Here is a 15,367-nt window from a genome sequence, read left to right as displayed (position 1 = left end):
TAAAGCAAGTACAGACAAGAATGCATATTGAGAAACTGCTATAGATAGACAAATATGAACATAAATTAATCTTGATTGCATTCAACTGTTTGATTCAGATGTTCCTTTCTTCACTCGCACCTGATTTTAATTAGGGAGGCACTCTTGGGCTGCTAAATTCTTTATTTAACTCAAGATGACGTCCAGACAGTGCATTACTTTATCTATTTTAAACTAAACAGTATGTATCTGAAAACATTGGAGGTGAGATAAGCAATGCAACGCATACAATGACGCTAGCATTGCTCTCCTCTCACTCTGTACGTCTCTCTGCATTCTGCAGCTGAGCTGTGCTCTGTGATCAGTGCAGTGTGGGTCCAGAGATCCCAAAGCCCTGACCAAAAACACACCCCTGTTTCTGAGCTAAACTTAGCAAAAATGTTAGCAATAAAAGCCATTTCATTATGACTTTAAAGTTGCCATTGCTGGGTTTTTGTTGTTCAACTTCAAATTCACCTTCAGGTCATGGACACAAGAGAGGGTGAATTTATTTTGTGCACGTTTCTGTATTTGAAATAAATAATAATAAGAGTAAACGCAAGAGTAAAAATATCAAATACAAAAATAAACATGTTTACTGTGAGTTTATGAAACAGTGCTGCAGTTCTTCTACGTACAGCTTTTTTCATGCTCTCTCCATTTCTTGGGTATATGCCAAAGTCTTGCACATGGCACAAACACCTGACGTTAGTGTTGAGGGTGGTACCTATGCTAATGACAAACAAAAAGCCATGCCCATCCAATGTATAGTAAAGTGTTCAGCACACCTGAGAGCAGATAGGATCATTTGAACAATAAGGTGCATCTGAAGTGGACTTCTCTTATTTTTTAAGATACTGTTGCTGCATGAGGTCTTCTTTTTCAATGTCTCCTCGGCAGATGAAGCTCAACTTTGACTTGATCTGGATGTGAATTTACCAGGTAAGAATCCTACCAACAAATGCTTGCTCAGGGTGGGACAATGTGGGGTCTCTGCTCTATAAAGTGTCTTGAGACAACATGTTGTGATTTGACGATATAATTGAATTACAAGGGAATATTGCAAATGTTTCAGCAGTACATAATGTGGTATTACATTGCTCAATAATATGACTGTATTCATTTCTGAAATAATTGTATAAGATGATAGATTTTTTAAGGAAATATATTTGTTACATGCAGGTCATCAGAGGTGTAGTGTAGCACCAGGACGATATTCTCAAAGTGAGGAAATATGATTGTTCAACATTTTCATAATCCAGTTTAAATTCATATACATGTTTAAGGTCTGGATGATTGAATCGTCACTAAAGTGTTCTGTACTGTATGTCATGTAAGAGACAATACAAACAAATGAAATGGTCAGTGTTGTCATGTCGATATTTAAATTGTTGACAGTGTCAACTCATGAAAGATTAACGTTCAAGAAAACATTTCACCTTAAAAGTAGCTGATAGCCTTTGAGATGCATAGTGAATTAAATAATTATGACTCCATCATGTAATATTATCTAGTTCACTAGGAAAGACCAAGTGTTCAACAAAATGGATTTAAGTTTGTTTATTGAAATAAACATGGGAGTATGGTCGTCTAAGGGCGCACTGCATGCAAGCGTGGAGTGTGAGGCTTAGACGGCCAAGGGCACGAGCACAGCATTTGGGTGCGAGTATGGTCGTTTATGGGCGCGTTGCATGTGTGGCATGGGACGTGCGACATGAACAGCCAAAGACATACTAAAGTGTGAAATGGTCGTCTAAGGGCTCGCTGCACGCGAGCGTGGCATGTGCGGCTTAGACGGCCAAGGGCACAACGCACAAGCATAGCATTTGGGGTGCTGGCTTGGTCATCTAAGGGTGCACTACACCCAGGTGTGGGGCAGCTTAAAAGGCCAAGGGCACGAGTATGGCGTTTGGGGTGCCTCTGTGATCATCTAAGGGCGCACTACTCGCAAGCGTGTAGTGTGGGGCTTAGATGGTCAAGAGCATTGAATATGAGATGGCGGGCGTGATGGGAGGGGGTGTGACCAAGTATGGAGGTTCCGGGGGGGTCGTGGACCCAGATACTTTTGGCTTTGGGGTCCAAGGCGTGAGCCTGTGCGGAGGAAGGTTAAGGAACCCCACCTGGAACCTAGAGAAGAGGATAGTAGTAGAAAAAGAAGAGGGAGGGGGGAAGCTTACTGGAAACAATGCACATGATCTACAAGCTCACCAATAACATTTATACATTAGACAAGGTGCGCTGTCGCCAATAATGTTTATATATTTGACAAGGTGCACTGTCGCCAATAATGTTTATATATTTGACATGGTGCGCTGTCGCCAATAATGTTTATATATTTGACATGGTGCGCTGTCGCCAATAATGTTTATATATAGTTGTTGTTGGGCAGATACCTCTTATCTCTTGATCTACAAGCTCAAAGATCTGCCATTTTTGCTATTTATTTATTTTTTATCCTGAAAAGTAACAGTTTTGGATGTATGAGGTTTCCACCCGACAGAGACGATATTTGTCAAGGTGCACTGTCACTAATGTTTTCATAATTGTCAGTCATGTTGAGACTATTCATGAAGTGAGTCTAACATTTGACCATGTGGTCACTCAGTTACAGTATAGTTAACTAATGTAGTCAGGCTGGCTTAATGCATGGGATTAAGGGGCTGCAGACCAGGGCACCAAACGGCTGGCCATGAATTAAAAAACAACCTGACTAACAGCGCTGAAATTGTGTCCTTTCCTGCTGAAGTAGTGTAAAAATGGTGCTGAAAAATGTCGGCAGCACCCCTCACCCCACAGGTGAAGTGAACATTTTCTGCTGCAGCACCCACCCCCTGCTGACTAAATTCAGTCCGTGGGGGGGGGGGGGGGGACCCCTCATAGCCTGCTCATAGCCCCGGGCAGGCATGTGAACACATAGACATCAAAGGGGGCTTGTACCCCTGCCCTTTTATATGTCTGTAAAAAGTGCCCTCTCCACTGCAGCATTTATTATGGTGAGAGAAATGCAAATGTTCCCTTTCCATGCCGTACCTGAAGGTAGCATTCAAGAGGCCTTTTCCTAACCCTCTTGTACTTGAACGCAGCATTTTATGTTGAAATAATTGACCTCTGCCCTGTGTACAAATCCATCCAGCCGCATATCCAGTAAAGGCTTTATTATAGCCTACTTAATTGAGCGCAGTGTCATGCACCCCCTAGAAATGCCAGCCCCTGCCCTTCTAACATCGGCATCCGGGCCCCGGGCCCCACAAAGGGTTAATCCAGCCCTGAATAGTATTGCCTTGCATAATACAACTATCACAGTTGAATGTGCTATGAAGTCTTCTGGTTATGAAGTATTTTATGTGGATTTGATGTTTGTATTTATTCATAGTGTTTCATGAGTACTTCAATCATTGTATTCATGATACGGTATTCTATCCATGATACCGTATTTTGATAGTAAATTGTTCAAATTTGATGTATGTGTTTACTTTGCTTATTGGTAAGTCGCTCTGGATAGAGAGTCTGCTAAATGCCTACATTGTACCGTGTGTACACCGTGTGTACACCGTGTGTGTGTGTGTGTGTGTGTGTGTGTGTGTGTGTGTGTGTGTGTGTGTGTGTGTGTGTGTGTGTGTGTGTGTGTGTGTGTGTGTGTGTGTGTGTGTGTGTGTGTGTGTGTGTGTACACACTTGTGTTCCTATACTTATGAGGGCCAAATGTTCCCATGTACAATTTGTGAAATTGATATTGTGATTTTCCTGCTACACTATAAATGGTTGTTTTAATGGAGGATTAGTCATTGTGAGTTTAGTGGTCGAGTTTGGAGTTATGCCTGATTTTAACTGTTGCACCGAGAATATGTAATAAGTATGGTAATTCAAACTGTGTGTGTGTGTGTGTGTGTGTGTGTGTGTGTGTGTGTGTGTGTGTGTGTGTGTGTGTGTGTGTGTGTGTGTGTGTGTGTGTGTGTGTGTGTGTGTGTGTGTGTGTGTGTGTGTGTGTGTGTGTGTGTGTGTGTGTGTGTGTCTGTCTGTCTGTCTGTGCAAACTGATCCAGAGGGTGTCATCAGGTGAACTTCCTGACGTCCTGATTGGCTGTCTTTAGTTCCAGTCACCTCCAGACCCTGTCTCCACCTATCACATGTGCTTTGTGCTCATGAATATGTAAGCAGGTATGTGATGTCTCACATCTACACTATGTTACTGTCACACTGGCTTAAAGATTGTACTTTTACTTTACTGGAGTATTTCCAATGTTCAGTACTTTTACTTCTACTCCACTACATCTCAGAGGCAAATATTGTACTTTTAATCCACTGCAATTATTTGAAAACTTTAGTTTCTATAGTTACTTTGATTTAGATTATTATTACAAAACATACAATAACCACTTCAGCTCTATATACATTTCAGCCATTTGAAAATAGCAGATCTACAAGCTCACAATGCGTCACGATATGACGCATTGTGAGCTTGTAGATCTGCTATTTTCTAGTCTTCTACATTTTATACATTCTGCATAATGAGTACTTTCTACTTTTGGTACTTTAAGTACATTTTGAAACCAATTATTTTGTACTTTTACTCAAGTACATTTTTCATTCTGGACTTTTACTTGTAACAGAGTATTTCTACATTGCGGTATGGATACTTTTACTCAAGTAACAAATGTGAGTACTTTTTCCACCACTGCCTCCAGGCTCCCCAGGAATGAAACATACCATTTAACCCATTAAAACAGGGAAAGCATCTGTCATTTGAAATTTTAGGGTTGGATATTCAACAATAGTAGATCTACAAGATCTGTTATTTTAGAACATTTTTGAAAAATCTTGAATATTTTGAATTACAAAAAAGTTTGAGAACTATTGGTTTAGTGTGTGTGTGTGTGTGTGTGTGTGTGTGTGTGTGTGTGTGTGTGTGTGTGTGTGTGTGTGTGTGTGTGTGTGTGTGTGTGTGTGTGTGTGTGTGTGTGTGTGTGCGCTTGTGTCAAGCAGGGGGTAATCCCTCAAGAACAGATTCAGAGCTGCAAAAGTGAAAAGTGGGGGCGCTGTTTTTCCTTTTTATTTGACGATGGGTTCCCAGATTGAGCATGTGGTAGAGGGGTAGTAGTGCATTCCCATACCAGATTAGCTGTTACATCACAACATGGCCGCCATTGCACACACTACATCTCCCAGAATGCCTCACCACTCTCACAGGTGTAGGTGCTTAAGAGAGCACATGACTGGAAGGAACTTGACAAACACACATTTAGGAAAGAACATTGAATTGATGAACAAGAGCAGCTAAGAAAACACATCTCAACCAATTAAACCCTACATACATTGACCGGAGTCCTCCAGGGGTCTATACTAGACACCCTCCTTTTTTTCTCCAAAATCTCTTTGCCGTAAATAGCTAATCTACAAGCTCACAACATGTTGCATCGTGATATGTTGTGAGATTGTATATTCGGCAAATGTTCGCCTATTTTTGCAGATTTGTTTCCTATTATAACATGAATAGGGGTCAAGTGGTTAAAATGGGAACAAAACTGTCTTTATGTGTTGAACACCAGTTGCTCCATGTGGGTTTGGAGTCAGACAACAAAAGTGAGTTAAATCTTCAATATCTTCACTTATAATCCATCCACACTTTAAGCTGATCTGGTATGGAAGGAAGCACCTGTCGTGCAAGCAAGCACAGACAGAAACAGATTCAGTTGCAGTTGCAGAGACAGACTGAATACTTTATTAGTCAGAAATGTAAACAGCATAAAGTACAGTCAAACATTAAGGCTAAAAGGTTAGCACAAAAAAGACTAGCCCTAGAATGTCTGTGATCTTACATACATTTCATGTATTCCAAATACACAGTCATAGATCACCCTCGCCGACGCGCTGTGTAGTGACCATCTGCGCGGCCATAAAAGTGCTCTAAACTCCATCTGTACTCACCCAATAATTAATTCCTAAGACTTGGAGTCATAAATTGTCCTCTAGTTTCATATCCATTTGAAAGTTCTGCCAGAAAACGTGTGTTTAGTCAAATATCTCCACTTTTCCACGAGCTGCACACGGACGACTTTCTGTACGGGGCGAGGGGCCTAGAATGACTGCAGGACTAGGATATGTAAACTTCCTTTAGGACGCACAAACGAATGGGGAACACAATTGACAGGTGCTTGTGATTGGTGTGGGGTAATGAATCACATCACCTGCCAATTGTGTGTCCCAAACATTTGTGCGTCCTAAAGGAAGTTTACATATCCTAGTCCTGCAATCATTCCAGGCCCCTCGCCCCGTACAGAAAGTCGTCCGTGTGCAGCTCGTGGAAAAGTGGAGATATTTGACTAAACACACGTTTTCTGGCAGAACTTTCAAATGGATATGAAACTAGAGGACAATTTATGACTCCAAGTCTTAGGAATTAATTATTGGGTGAGTACAGACGGAGTTTAGAGCACTTTTATGGCCGCGCAGATGGTCACTACACAGCGCGTCGGCGAGGGTGATCTATGACTGTGTATTTGGAATACATGAAATGTATGTAAGATCACAGACATTCTAGGGCTAAAAAAAGACAGACAGTCAGTGTGTGGCTCAACTCCTGTTTGTGGAAAAAAAAATACTAGGATCAGGCCTCAGTTTGCTACAGAGTTTTTTTTCCCCATTTACATAAAAACCCAAAGCAAAAATTCCAACGTTGCTGATGGTCAGTTCTTCCCACACCTAGAAGAAAGAAGAAACCTAGAAAACCTATAATTCTCTCACACTGTTTTGCCAAGCTGTCTCCAGCTGTCACATGTCCTTTGTGGTAATAAATATGTAAGCAGGTATGTGATGTCTCACCAACACTATGTTGATGTCACACTGGCTTAAAGAGTATTCTATGTCATAAAACATGAACCAGTCATATAAAACATATTTAACATCATACAGTATAACAATCACATTCACAAAAGACAGTAAGTAATACTCAATCAGGACTGATTGATTATTTACAGGGCCGGCGCACCCATAGAGGCGACCTAGGCGGCCGCCTAGAGCGGCAGTTTGGAGAGGCGGCAAAAAAAGTCGGGAAAAAATAATAATGATAATAAATCGGTAAAATCAGAATTAAATAACACAACCCTAACCTAACCCTAAAACTGAAATAAAGTAACCAAAGACACAAAAAAAAGTATCATCATCTGCCCAGAACCACGAAAACTTTCGCCTAGAGCGGCGATCGGCCCTCCACCGGCCCTGATTATTTATTGCCAAAAAGAGACACAGGCTCACCAGGAGCCATATCATTGTACAAAACTGATGAAGGTAACATTGTCTTCTTCAATGTCTCCTCTGCAGATGAAGCTCAACTTTAACTTGATCTGGATGTGAATTCACCAGGTAACAATCCAAGGGAATATTACAAATGTTTGATTAGTACATTATGTGGTATTACATTCTACATTATGTCTATGAATGTAATAAATAATAGTATAAATTAATGGTAATCATTTTGTAAAAATACACATTCAGTAACTGATTTATTTCATTTTTTTTCAGTGCTGGCGACTGGCGAGACAGGAACAATAGACAGGTAACGATAGAGTATTAATAAACGTCATTCCATTGATGAGTCATGCTGTCATGTCTGACGACTTAGATGACAGATAAATGTTAATGAACATTAAATGAATAAAACATCCTCACCTCCCCAGCACTGAATCACACCATTTCACACAATCTTTAACCACAATCCATGTTTCTAATATACTTCAAAACAAGCACAGATTGTGTTCAGTACCATGATGGTGAATGAAGTCATGTGGTTGTTTTACCTACATAGACATGATACCGTGTGATTAAGCTTGATTCAATGTAGCCATAGGAGGATCATGAGATCCACACAGGATCAAAGGTACACACACAGGTACACACAACGGTTAACATATTAACTGATGTGTCATTTATGCTCCGTCATACGATGGTGTCGCTTGACTTGCTGAAAATTGCGGATCTACAAGTTCAAAACGTATCATGCATTCGACATGTGAGCTTGTAGATCAGCATTTTTTGCCACATCGAAACAAGAGCTGCTGAAATGTAGAACACACACTAAGAAGACACACCTTAACCATTTAAATCCTACACAACACATGGGGGCGGCAGTGGCTCAGGAGCTAAAGTGGCAGCTTGGGAAACGGAAGCTTCCGGGTTCGATTCCCCGGCTCCCCTGTGCTACTGTCCTTGAGCAAGACACTGAACCGTTAACTGCTCCTGAGGAGCAGGTTGGAGCTTTACATGGGCTCCTCTGCTGTCAGTGTGTGAATGGATGAATGTAATGCACATCGTAAATGTTCCATTTATCATTTGACTGGAGTCCCCCAGGGGTCTATACTGGGCCCCTAATTTTCCCCCAAATCTCTTTGCTGAAAATAGCTGACCTACAAACTCTCAACATTTTACAACATGTTGTGAGATTGTAGATCAGCAATTTTAGGCACGTTTTTGCCTATTTTCGCATAATATTGCCTATTATGATATGACCAGAATAGGGATGCTGGGGTTCAAGTGGTTAAAAGGGAGGGGCAAAACTGTCTCATTGTGTTGAGCACCAGTTGCTCTATTTGGGTTTGGGTCAAATCTTCAATATCTTCATCACCACACTTAAGCTGATCTGGTGTAGCACAAAATGCAAAACTGAGGCTTCACATTCTACGCTTATGTTGCTTTTAGACTGGCTTAAGTGCTATGTTACTGTAATAATAAAACATAAACCAACCATGTAAAACAAAACAATTGCCATCACATTATCACACTATGACACATTATGAACAACATAAATGTCGCTTAGTTGCGTCTTACTGAATGTCCCACCTTGGTATCAATAAAGGTCTATCTATCCGCAGTATGTGGATGAATACTTCACCCATTTTCAACCATTTATTATTGTTGGTCCTTACTCAATATTTCCTTCTACTTAATATGCATCTCATTGGTGCGCTATGGACAGTTCAGAAACGTGCCTTCCATGCCTTCTTTAACTTGAACTACAATCCATATTTAAACTGTACAGTACCTACAAATAAAATGTCTAACTCTGTTTTATCTTTCCCTAATTGAGTATTTGTTATTTAATGTGGTTTATGTGCACCATCTAGTGGACTCGCTGTAAAACTACACCTGATCTGTGATTTCTCTGCTGTAGAGTTTTAAACTGGTTTGTGGAGTCAGAACTGCCTCCACTTTATCCACTGTTAATACAGACTGGATATAGTAAAATATATATATAAAATATGTATTTACAGTAGGCCTACAGACTATAGAGCTTAAATTGTCCCACGTTATTAAGGTCATATATTAAACTGTTCTCTGTCCTTCATGACAGCAGTCAATCAATATGTCATCTGGAATCACCATACAGTCACTGTACAGTATGTTTGTAACAGACTGTAATGTCCTTTTAATTATAATTACTCAAAATGTCCTTTTATTATAGTTGTCCTTTAATGAAGTTTAATTCACAGCTGCCTTATGTTTACATAATGTGACCTCACTGACCTGGATATAACTTTATGAGGAAGCTCACATTATACAAATGTAACAATTTCCTGTATGTTTTTTCATATTGCTGTAGAAAAGTAGAAAGTCTTCTAACAAAGACTGGATTGAGTCATCTGCAGGAAGAGATGCAATGTTATCGTATGTAGAAATCAATGTCATCTGCAGGAAGAGATGCAATGTTATCGTATGTAGAAATCAATGTCTTGGGTGCCTGTTGGCCTAGCGGTCCAGGCGCGTAGCCTATCATATGCAGGCTGGTAATCCAGCCTGGCAGAGTGTTGGGGGTTCGATTCCCGCACCTTGAAATAGTGTTCCTTTGCATAATTAAACTATCACAGTTTAATGTGCTTTGTGCTAGCATGGTTATTATCATGGTATTTTATGTGGATTTGATGTTTGTATATTCATAATGTTTCATGAGTCCAATCATTGTATCCATGATGACGTATTTTGATAGTATATTGTTTACACTGATGCTAGGTTCTTGGTTTACCTGTGATCCTAGTTTACTGAGTCACTACACTGTCTGTCTCTCTGCATGGGATGTATGTGTTTATCTTGCTCATTGTAAGTTTGTTTTAAGGTAGGATTAGTAATTCTTAGGTTTAGTGGTTGATGTTGGAGTTATGCCTGATTTTAACTTAGTTGCGTGCTGGTGTCGTGCACCGAAAATATATGATCTACAAGCTCACAATGTGTCCCAGCACGAAGTGTTGTGAGCTTGTAGATGGTCTATTTTAGGCTCTGGGGTTATGAAAAAAAAATGGCATTCATAAAATTGATGTTCTGAAATGTTGATGTCCTCACAAGTATGGTAATACAAAAAGTGTGTAAGAGAGACTGGCTTAAAGAGTGCTACTGTATGTACTGTCATAAAACATATAGACTATAACAATCACATTCACAAATCATTGTATTATATTAAGTCAGGACTGAGTATACTGACATTTTTATAGACAAAATAAAGAATATCAGACGTATATTAATAAATCTATGCACAGCCTCACCAGGTGTCATATTGTTGTACAATACTGATTAATGTGAAGAAACATTGTCTTCTTTTTCAATGTCTCCTCTGCAGATGAAGATCAACTTTGACCTGATCTGGATGTGAATTCATCAGGTACTACAAATGTTTGTTTGATGAATGCATTATGTGTTATTACATTGTATATTATGACTGTGGGAAATAATCGTATAAGACAATTATTTTGAAAAAAATCTGCATGTAGCCTACATTTAGTGGCAAGATAGCAACAGCAGGTAACAATATAATACTAACCCTCATTTCCATTGGTGAGTCATGAGTCATGCATGAAGTGTCACACACATGAAGTCATGTGGTTATTTTACCGACACAGACATTATACCATGTGATTAAGATAGATATTTTTGAACCATAGCTGGATTATGAGACAATGGGCCCCTGGGCTTGTAAAAGACCTCCCACACCGACTTAAAGCCAACTACACAAACTACATGTACCTGTTTGTCAAAAGGATCAACAGAGCACATACACACAATTAACGGCAAAAGCATATTATTTAATGCCTAATTTATGCTTCGTCATACGATCGCATCGCTTGTCGAAAATAGCTGATCTACAAGTTGTATCGTGGTAATTTGACAAAGTCAGGCTTGAAACAAACTAAATAATGAAATGGTATGATGATGGTTTGTTTCATGTGACATCATCAAAGTGAATGTTTAGATCATTCCCTCATGATTCAGTAAGACGTTTGGGGCTGTGTCATTAACATGGATGTATAAGCCCTTTTACCAGAAATATACATTCAATAAAAGCCTCTGGGCCCAGGGGCCCTGATCTCTTGGGCCCCTGGGCGGAGGCCCAGTAGGCCCATTCAGTAATCCACCCCTGAACATAGCTCATGGGGCCAATGGGAGAGACACAATCTCCTATGACATCACTTCATTGTGTTCATGTACTCATTGATTCCTGATGACTTTGAACTTATGACATTTGGAACTTATGAAATTATGGAAAACTTTATTCATCATAATGTTCTTATATTGCTCAGGTAATGTGTTATGAAAGGACTGACTGTACTGATACGATCCACATAGGCTCCATGCTTTCTTCAGAGTGGATAGACCATAGATTTAATTAATGCAGACACTATGTCACATTAGGAGTCCACTAGTATACAAGGTCTATGTGTTTCTGATAATATAATTGACTACTTATGTTTCATGTCTGTGGCAAGAAATTTAATTTGGACAAAAATGTTCCCCTGGTCTGAAGAGGTCAGGGTGTTTAGTCTGATAGATGTTTATCTCTCTTCTTATTATATTGCTTCTTATTCTACTGCCTTTAACTGTTTGTTTTGGGAAACAAAACTTACCTCATTGGCTGCTGAGGTTCATAGGAGCAACGCGTCATCACGGCGGCCATATTTTGTGCGGAAAGCTGTGCCTCCTAATACATGTATGTCCCACATACAGTAGCCTATGTCTATTAAAGCACAAGGTCTCTCCACTATTAAAATCATAACTTGCAGAATTCTCAACACATTTTCACATGGTTTGGTTTGTTATAAATGTCACACATGTAGTTATGTTATGATATAGGATAAGTGGTTAAATAAAAAAAATGAGGGTTTTCATACCAGAACACCTTATCATAGTAACAGTAATGGTTATAAAACAGAAAAAATTGTTTAGTCTCAGAGACTTCTATTCTAAACTCAGACATATTATTTCCTGCAGTTATAGCAGCTTCCCTACATACAGTAATATGAAGGTGGTGTTGACGTGTGGCCCAGTGGCCAATAAGGCGCTTACCTACTACCTGTCTATGGAATGCCACCTAGACATGCCACCTAGACATAAAAAGGTAGACGCCACATTGGATTTTGTGGCTGTACGTCACCAAGAAAGGGCTGATATGATATGAATGATATACATATAAAAGAAACACCACAATGAAATTAATAAATAGTTATGTGTCGTGTTTTTTATTCATAACATTGTGTTTTTTTTATTTCATTGTAATTTTATTTATGAAAAAAATAATGTGGTATTTTCTATTAGATTTTTGGACCAAATAACCTCCATAGATGGCTGTGCTCTGACCTGAATAGCTAACATGATAAAGATGTTGGATACAGACAGAAAAGGCTGCCATCTGGCCTATATGTCATGTATATTGTCTATTTCAGTGACGACATAACTGTTTTATGACTATTACTGTTACTTGGATAAGATAAAGGTATTTTTGTACGTGCTGTATATTTCATGAACACTACATACACATTGTCGGATATTTCAAACTGAATCATGAAGATGTATTTACCTAATTTTAAGTGTATCAAGGGAAATCTTAATCTTAATCTTACCGTTTACACTATGTTAATCTTGACCTGTTGTTCAAGACCGGCTGCTATCTGTGAATTGTAATTAGCATTCCCATTGTTGACTTAGGAGACACAGGGAACAACAAAGCCACAGACACTGTTTTCACTCCACCCTTCCTGTCACATACAGTACACTTGCACATCGAATCAACAGATGATCAAAGGGCCTCTGTCCAGAATAAGGCCCTCCTCACTTCTTTACTAAATAAATTGACCGCAAGTAAATCTGACTGGAGTGACGCGTCAAACCATTCTTCAACGAGGTCTAAGAATCCTTTCATAGAACTCTGGAACATTTACTAAGTATAGTATGGTGTAGTTGGTGAGAACATTTACTACAACATGGTGAAGTCAGTGGAACATATTCCACATACGAATATTTGCATTTTAGATGTAACCAAAATCTTGGATCTATAACTCCATGTCTGGTATTTGTTACAAACTTAACCGCTTGAACATTGGTTAAAAATTCAGGGAGTTATGATTTTAATAGTCGACAGACTGTCTGCTTCAATAGACATACATGCATTAGAAGGCTCAGCTCCCCCTTCCCAACATGGCGGCCATGGTGACACATCATCGCTCCAATGAAGTGCAGCAGCCAATGAGGTATCTACGTTTTTATATCTGTGCATTCCCATACCGGATCAGCTGTCACATCACAACATGGCCGCCATCGCACACACTACATATCCCAGAATGCCTCACCACTCTCACAGGTGTAGTAAGAGAGCTCATGACTAGAAGGAGCTTGACAAACACAACATTCAGGAAAGAACATTGATGAACAAGAGCAGCTCAAATGTATGTAGAACACACTCCTTTAACCACTTAAACCCTATACATTACATTACATTACAGTCATTTAGCAGACGCTTTTATCCAAAGCGACTTACAATAAGTGCATTCAACATACAGTAGGTAGGGAACGAAAACTACTAATCACCAGAAGTCTTAAGTGCATTTTCTGCAAAAACCAGCAACCAAGAGTATACCTAGCGCTAAGGTAAAAGTGCAATATATCAGCTACCTATTTCCTTAAACAGATGAGACAAAATAGCTAAATCAAATGAGCAGGAGCTAAAACAAATAATTGTATCGACTAAACAAGATCCAATAAAACAATACAACAATAAAACAAGAGTTCGTACAACTAGTTAACAAGTAGGCCAGGCAAAGAGGAAGGGTAGTGTTTCCTGAAGAGGTGGGTTTTCAGCCTGCGGCGAAAGATGGGCAGTGACTCTGCTGTCCTAACATCAGTGGGGAGTTCATTCCACCACTGTGGGGCCAGAACAGAAAAAAGTCGTGACCGTGTGGATCGGCCAGAAGGACCCAACTATACTTAGTTGACTACAGTCCCCCAGGGGTCTATACTACTACCACATCTCTCTGCTGAAAATAGCTGATCTACAAGCTCATAACACATTGCAATGTGACATGTTGTGAGATTGTAGATTGTGTTTTTTGCAGAATGTTGGTCTATTATGTTATAATATGACCAGAATAGGGATGCTTAATCCTTTTTAATCATCCACACTTACATTAAGATGATCTGCAATGGGAATGTAGCACCTGTCTACCACACACACACACACACACACACATGCACAGACGGACGGACAGTTTGTTGCTCAAAACTCCTATTTGTGGACATTGTTGGACAAAATGTGTGAAACTAATTAGGCTCAGGCCTCAGTTTCAGCACTAGAGTTTATTTTCTTAATTTATCCAAAGCACGAATTACACCATTGCTGACGGTCAGTCCTTCCCACACACCAGTTCAAATGCAACACTAAAGCTACCAGAAAGCCCAGAGTTGAGGTTGAGCTTGTAGATCAGCTATTCTCCATGCATTGTGTTATCGTCATAATATGACGATTGACCAAAGTATAAATCAGGCTTAAGACACATTAAACAGTTTTGTCTATAGTCACCTCCAGACCCGCCCACAGTTCTGTCCCCACCTGTCACATGTGTTTTGTGCTCATGAATATGTAAGCAGGTATGTGATGTCTCTCATCTATGCTATGTTACTGTCACACTGACTTAAAGAGCAGGGGTCATCACTATGTCCTTTATTTTCTATAAAAAAATTATACAGTGTATCTGAAACAATATCTTTTCATTATAATGTTCTCATTGTGTTCATGTAATGTGCGCTGAAAGCACTGACGGTACTGATAAGACCCAATTATTGAACTCCCAAACATGGTATATTCTTGAACCATGCTGCATTGATACCTGTATAACGCCAGGTTTATAGGACACTGATTTAATTAATGAAGAAATACGATCATTTTACAATGTGTATCACATTGGCACATCAGGAGTCCACTGGTAGGGCTAGGTCTGTGTATCTGGTTATTGACCGCTCATTATTGTCTGTGGCAAATATAACATTTGACAAAAATGTCCATCACAAGCCGGCATGGTGATGAGCCCAGTAGAGTGTGTTACA

General features: G+C 39.6%; 1 protein-coding gene across 1 annotated transcript in view; it reads left to right on the top strand.

Moving 5' to 3' along the window:
* Nucleotides 1-15,367, top strand: part of LOC308080965 (uncharacterized protein) — a 168,420-nt gene that overhangs the window by 77,718 nt on the left and 75,335 nt on the right. The window contains exons 9-13 of the mRNA XM_080423105.1: nucleotides 919-960; nucleotides 4,060-4,174; nucleotides 7,334-7,375; nucleotides 7,535-7,568; nucleotides 10,617-10,658. The gene's annotated coding sequence lies outside the window, so the exon portion shown is untranslated. The remainder of the gene's footprint in view (nucleotides 1-918; nucleotides 961-4,059; nucleotides 4,175-7,333; nucleotides 7,376-7,534; nucleotides 7,569-10,616; nucleotides 10,659-15,367) is intronic.

The sequence above is a fragment of the Gymnoscopelus braueri genome, assembly GCF_963280865.1.
Source record: "Gymnoscopelus braueri genome assembly, chromosome: 24".
NCBI classification, from domain to species: domain Eukaryota; kingdom Metazoa; phylum Chordata; class Actinopteri; order Myctophiformes; family Myctophidae; genus Gymnoscopelus; species Gymnoscopelus braueri.
The sequence above is the reverse complement of the archived record's forward strand: the minus strand, read 5'-3'. Positions and strand labels throughout refer to the sequence as shown.